We start from the raw sequence: 7635 nt of genomic DNA, 5'->3' as shown, positions 1-7635 counted from the left end.
TTGATGACAAGGTCGTTGCTGTGACATCGGTGGGATCTCTCAACTTAGGTATTAGTGATCATATTCGGATAGCATTAAAGAACTGTTGTTATGTACAAATCATGATAAAAATTATTAGTTCCATTCCTATTTGGGACAATGATTGTTATGCATTTGGGATTAATAAAAATAATTTTTATTTGATGATTGATAATAACCTTTATCTGCTTGATACATTAACGAATGGTTTTTATATTTTCCAATAGTTAAATTGGATTATAACTACCCAACACAAACAAAACTTAGATAATCATGAAAATGCACAGATTTGACATGTAAGTTAGGTCATATCTCCATAGAAAGCATGAGGAAGTTGGTAGAATCAAGGAGTCTAGAGGTAAATGACTTGGGAAAACTATCAACTTGTGAGTCCTGACTAAAAGGCAAAATGACCAAGAAACTTTTTGTTTGTCACGCTTGCCATTGGTCTGTTGGACATAATCCACACAGACGTCTGTGCACCACTAAATACTCCGGCTATAAGAAGATACTCGTACTCTGTAACCTTTATCTATATCCACTAACGGTATGGTTATTTTTAGCTCATGAGGTACATGTTTAAGGCATTTGGAATATTTAAGGAATTCAGACTTGAAGTAGATAATCAAACTTGCCATAATATCAAAGCCTTTCATTGAGTCTGACCGAGGTGGAGAATATTTAAGTGGTGATTTCATGGATTACTTAACAAAGAATGGAATTCTCTCTCAATGGACTCCTCCTAGAACGCCACAGCTTAACGGCGTGGCCGAAAGGAGAAGTCGAACCCTGTTGGACATGGTTAAATCCATGAAGAGTTTTATTGAATTGCCCATGTCCTTTTGGGGATACGCTCTTGAAACAGCGACCAAGTTCTTCAACATGGCGCCATCCAGAGCTGTACCCCATACGCTATATAAGATATGGCACGATCATGGTAAGAAAATATATCAAAACATAAGGTAAAATAGAAAAAGACAAGTTTTACTGAGTATGATTTGTACAGCCTTAACAAGGAGTTCCACAAGAATTTATTATAAAATATTTATCAAATAAATAAAGTTGAATCTCTTGTTGAATTCCTAATTACGGAAAATAATTTCTTAATATATTAAAATTTAAATATTTATTTTTTAAAACTTTGACAGGAAAGAAAATTAATTTAAAATAATTAAATATGTACCTGAGGCTCCGTTAAACTTGCTCACAGAGCACAAGAGATGGGATCCAACGATAGCACACCGGAATCTTCACAAGATAAATTGAATTTGGGTTGGATGAAATTATCCGGCCAAAATCTTTAGTGTATGTTCTTGGAGAATTCTGTTGGCACATTATACATGATGACGAATTAACAAATCAATTCAGAAAAAGGAATTAAAGAAGGAAAAATAAAGAATCAAATGCTTGAGAAAAGGAACAATGGAGTTGCCTGCGTAGAATTCATCTTACATTTATGGAGTTTTTTGCCATTTCTTGGATACCGAAGGAATTAGATGTAACGTTCCTAGGGCTCTTGAGCGTAGTACTTTATGGACTTGCACAATGTTTTGCAGTGAGTGTGTTGAGGGAGAAAAGGTGTGAGCAAATGTGAAGTGTGAGTAAACGTTGTGTGTGTATTTGTGTGAGTGTTTCAAATAACAAAGCTCGATTGGTGGTAGCAGAAGCCTCGGAATTGACGTTCTGTCTTTTTCTCATAATATTTTTCTACTAATTTCTTCTTTTTTGGTTTGTCTTTACTTAATATTATTGTAATAATTAGACATGAATCATTTTTAGAAAGAAAATATATATTCATGCTATCTATGAATACAATACAATAAATTATATTCTATATCAGATTCCTCCAGAAATGGCAAAAAACATGAGAGATAATATCTATGAAAATTAATTAGAGAGTTCATCAATTTGTACATATTGTTGTATTGTAATCAACCATTTATTTTACGAAATTCTTATATACAACTCAAGTTTTTAGTAAGATTGAAAAACTTAAAGTAGTGATGAAGTTAAAATCGATACTCAAAAATGAAAAATTAATCATGTATACCTTTCTTAGCAGTTCAACCATTCTGGGTTTTGTTGAAATTGGACAATATTTTTATCTGAGGATCTTTTGGAATTCCGTTTCAAAGGGTGGAAATTTTGAAACAAATATATGTGGTATATAATTAATGGTTTGGTATATAAAAGATAGTTATGAATTAAAGTCACTTACCTAATTCATAACTTTAATGATTATTACTCTTTGAAGATTGGATTTCATTCATGAACTAGATTCCAGAAATTTAAGTTTGAAATTTTATTGCAATTATATTGAAGTTATACAGATAAACTAATGTGTGCAAGAAATATATATCACTTTCAAATATTTTGAAAAGAAAAATCAATACACTTTTGAATCCATTAATCGCAATATATATATATGTATAATAGATACATAAAAAATGCTAAAACAATAAGGACGATTCAATTGCTACAATTTTTTTATTGGAACACAAAAGAAAAAATTGGACTAAAATATTTTTAGTCCCCTATGCTAATTAGAAGGGGTGGTATTTTAAAGGGACTGAGTTTGTAATTTAAAAAATCCATGCAATGAAATTTTCATTTCAAAAGACTGAATTATTAACTTTTATTTTATTTGACGAAGTTACTTTTGAGCTCTTTACACTATGAGTTCATATATTTATTGATATTCAATTATATAATTGTTCAGTTATTTCTAATAATATTCATTCATTTGTTGTAAAACTCTTTTTCAAAATTTAATTTTTCAACTTTATAAATTTTCAATCTTTATAATTCATTTGTTTGCTCCATCCAATTTAAATTAATTGTTTATATAACTTTTTGAGAAAAATGTTGAAAGCAATCACTAGCATAAAAAAAAAAAAAAAGGTTTTATAGCGGTGGAATTTTAGACGGCTTCAATGGTTTTGCCAACGGAAAAAGCTTCAATCTGAAAATTAGGCTTCGGAAATAAATTCTGATGGTTTTCTCGAAAGAACCATTGACCAAAAACTAAAGAAACTATCGGAATATGCATCCTAGTGAACGAATAACAAAATTACCAAATTCTGGTGAGGATGGAATATTTTCCGACAAAATTACCAACAGGCGTGTACCTTTTTTTTTGGATGCCATGCATTATTAATGGTGTTAATATTTACAATATTATGCATACAAAATACTAAAACATGACGAGGTTTGGGTCATATAAATTACAAATGACTATCACTTCGTTTGACCAAGTTAAAATATTAGACCCGAAAATGAAAATAAACAAAGCATTGTTATTTCATTCCTTTCATCCACGATAATGTAATGAGGAAGTTGATTTCATCCATACGTGGTTTCACGAGTTGTGGCACGTTTGGACTAAAATGAAGCTGCACTATTATTGTTAACAAAGTGAATACACACTTATTTCCTAGTATCATGAGTCGTGGGGGGAGATAGTCTACACTATGATTCGGTTGATAGGTCGAGTCTGACACTAAGTAACGTCACTCGCTTCGACAAAATTTGTTTCTTTTTTTTTTAGTATACAGGTGTTCCCAGGGTTACGTTTCTAGCAAATAATGCCAAAGCTTATTTATGTACATCAATCCATTGGATGGATGACATAAAGTTTAATAAATTAGATTAATTAGAATTTCAAGTTAGCCATTAAAATTAATTGGACTAATTTTATTGGACCTGGTCTAATTTATAAATTGATAGAGAGATAATAAAAGGGTTGGATCCTTTAATTGGATTAAAGGATATTTTAATATTAGCTTATAAATTAAACTAGGTTTGATTTAAAGTCCATTAAAGTGGACTTGATTTAATTTTAATTAATCTAGAGCCAGTCCATTCAAATGCAAAGCCAAGGCCTTGGCTAGACCATGGCTAAGTTAAGGAGGAAACACCTCCTTGGGTGTGGTTTGGCCAAATTGGGGTCCTAGGGTGCACCAAAATCAACCACAAGGTAGCTTAGATGTGTTAGATGGTAGTTGGAGTCTTGCTAGATCAAGACTCCTTTGTATCTTGTGCATAGGTCACATATAAAGCCTCTGAAATCCTTATAGCCAACCAGCAGCTGCTGCACACGCATACCCATGAAAATTTTTCTCCTATTTTCTCTCAAAAAAACCTCGCAAGATCTCAAAGATAGAAAGGGGAACAAGAGATCAGACGTTAATCAATAACGTTGTTGATTCTTTGCACTTCCATGGAGGTTTTTCTAGAACAAAATCTCCACATTCTTGGTGCGTTAGTGTTTAGATGGTCTCTAGATCGAGACATCACTATGAACGGATCCAGAACAATGAATCAAAGCTTTTAGCCGAATGATAAAAACAAAAAGGTGTAAAAATCTCATTTAGTATTTTCGTCCCTCTTATTTATTTTTAGCAGAACTCTTGCCTCCTTTGTTTTGTTTTTACACCAAATGCCCTAAAAAAGATCAAGAGTACACCCCTTTTTCGAGATTTAATTGTATGTTAAATTATTATTTTTTGATTTTTTGAGCTTTCGCTCTTCAAGTGGTATCAGAGCACGAATCGGTGTATAGACCTAGAATTTAACATGTTTAATACGGATGTCCATGATAATATACTTTAATTGGCTTTGGAAGCTTGGATTTTGGTCTTAATTACATCTCTAGAACTAAGATTTTAGATGTTTTAACTATGCATTTAATTTTGGGCATGAGAATTTTTTGAAATTTGAAAATTTTCAAATATAATTGATTTTTGTTGTTTCAAGTATTCTAGAAAAAGAAAAACAAAAAGTTTCACAAAAATAAAAAAACAGCAGTAGATGTGTTGTTGTCTACTGGCCGATTACTGGCTGGCAAGGTACAGCTAGCAGCGAGAGCCTTGCTCACGCAGTTTGGCCAGCGTTCTTATGAGCGTGAATGCTAGTAGGAGCGAGCCTATGCATGCGGGCATACACACAACATGTGTGCGGAGCCCTGTCTGCTAATGCCGGCTGTGACACGAGCGCATCTGGCAGGTGTGTCTGCGTGCGTGAGCCTAGCTATGGCAGGTTGGGCCAGTTGGTCATCTGGACTAAATGTTTATGTTTTTTTAGAATTTTTGCATATTTTTCGAAAATAGTTAATTTTGGGGTATTTAATTTTTTTTAAAAATTTGGTATTCTCCAACCTTAAATTTGTAAAATTAATTTTAATGGATTTTCGAACAAGAACTATTTGTTTGCATGGGGTTGCGCTTATATCCATAGTTAAGTTGCATTATTTTTAATGTAAAATTCATTGAATTGGATATGTGATTAATTTATGATATTGGATATCATTATTATAATGTATGGTTTGCGTTATAGTTTTTGTGCTTGTTTATTTTCGAAATAAATGTGTTTTTTTGTTAATTGGTAACATGGATGATCACAAAGCCATTTGGACCTTATGGATGGTTTCTTTTCTATTATTTTGGGGCCTACATATATTATTTTCTTATCTCTTCATTTTTAGCCTAACTATTTAAGGCTTGCTTTCTCCTTATTTATGTACTCCCCCTAACTTTTATTTGAGGTTTCATTTCAATAGGTTAGAGAGACGTTTACTTTTATTTTTTATAATAATCGAAGAGAGCAAGCCCATATGATGAAGGCCCATGAAATAGGCCACAGGTTGGCCCATAGAAATCCATGGAAAAGAGGCTTGAAGGATGGTGCCTACGAAGTAGATGAAGAAATAAAGAAAGATTACAAGGTCTGTAATATGTTAATGGGTTTTAATATCTTGTAATAGCGTAGGGCCTACCCTAGACTACCAAAGATCCACCACGGGCTCAGTGCACCACATAGGTTATTGGGCTTGTGATCATCCAACAGGCATGTACGTTTTTTTTCACATGCGATGCATTTTAATTAATGTTGTTAATATTTAGAATATTATGCATACAAAATACTAAAATGTGACAATGTCTGGGTCATATAAATAACAAATGACTATCACTTGGTTTAACCAAGTTAAAATATTAGACCCTAAAATGAAAATAAACAAAAGATTGTTATACCATTTCTTCCATCCACGATATGTAATGAGGAAGGTGATTTCATCCATACGTGGTCTAAGAGTCCTGGCACATTTGGACTGAAATGAACCTGCACTATTGTCGTGAACGAACACACACCTATTTCCTAGTGTCATGAGTCGTGGGGGTAGATAGTCTACACTATGATTCGGTTGATGGGTCGAGTATGACACTAAGTAAGGTCACTCGCTTGGAGTCCTTCTAATCACTTGAAAAAGGTGAGGCTAAATATCTTGGGGATCTCATAGGTCAAGAATGGTATTTGATGCGTCCTACATTGTTATTTCCATGTGAATCATAAACGTGGGGTATGGAGAACTTCGTTTGTGGACCCCAAGCCCACTAGGAAAAAGTTTCCGGAAACACCATTTGAGAGTGATGGGCTTTCATAGAAATAATGAAAGGGTTTAATGACTGAAGTCCAAGTCCTTAACTTGAACATAATATTATGATAATCTACTAATTTTTCTATTTATTAATAGATGCCTAAGAATCCATTGAAAACCATACTTGATTCTAATAAATTTAGTGGAACAAACTATTGGAATTGGATGGGAAATACACTAAGTGATAGTCATCGATTTCAAGAACCTGACTAGTATGCTGGATGAGTCTCTACCTCGGAATTTGCCGGAAGGGCTCCTGCAATGAGAATATTTGACGTTCGTCAGTGGCATGAGGACAATCGAAATGTACGCAGTATTGCACTGGGCACGATGAGTAACAAGATCTATAAACAATACAAGAGGTATTAATATTTCGATGCAAGACATGCTTATTTTAGTTTGAATTTTATAAATATGGGTATTTGGTCTACTTTTATAGTAGTTTCTTGCTTTTAGTAATTTTTATTTAATGTATGATTTAATTTGAAATTATGTGTCTATATATATCGATAATTTATTACACTATTTTCAATAAAAATAATTCACTTATATTTAGGTTTTCATGAATCGCAAGTATATAATAATTAATAATGAATTTTAGAATATTGAATCATACTTTTAATATAGTAAAAAAAATGTCCCTTAACATAACAAAAGAAAAAAAGTTGATCATATTACTACCTTCCAATGATTATAAATTTGTTTTGGTTTCTGATAATTCAAAATGAAGATTGAATTAAAAATTTAATTGACGAGCTCACTTAGTTTGAGATATAATTTGATCTATAGTTAAAGTAATTGAAAAAGTATTTAATCGATCCATTGAATTTGTTTAATGAAATAAATTTAAGTAAATTAAACTTTTCATTGATTAACAAAAATAATAAGTAGTTAATCATTTTATTGATATTAAAAATTAGTTAATCAAATTAAAAAGATGTCAAAATTTAAAATTTCCTTTTTAATTATAAATGTTGACAAAATAATAAGAAAAGAATAAAGAGAAAATTGATTGGCTATAAATAAATTATTGGGTTGTTTAAAGCACAAGCAAAGATCTCTAACTCTCCATCTTTTTAACTATAAATGTTTATTTGGATTTTCATTGCCCGGATTTGATGGAATGCCTATTAAGATAACAACATATAACAAAGATAAGAGTTAAAATTCAACCAAACCTAAAC

Source organism: Sesamum indicum, linkage group LG5 (assembly GCF_000512975.1).
Source record: "Sesamum indicum cultivar Zhongzhi No. 13 linkage group LG5, S_indicum_v1.0, whole genome shotgun sequence".
Lineage (NCBI taxonomy): Eukaryota > Viridiplantae > Streptophyta > Magnoliopsida > Lamiales > Pedaliaceae > Sesamum > Sesamum indicum.
The sequence above is the reverse complement of the archived record's forward strand: the minus strand, read 5'-3'. Positions refer to the sequence as shown.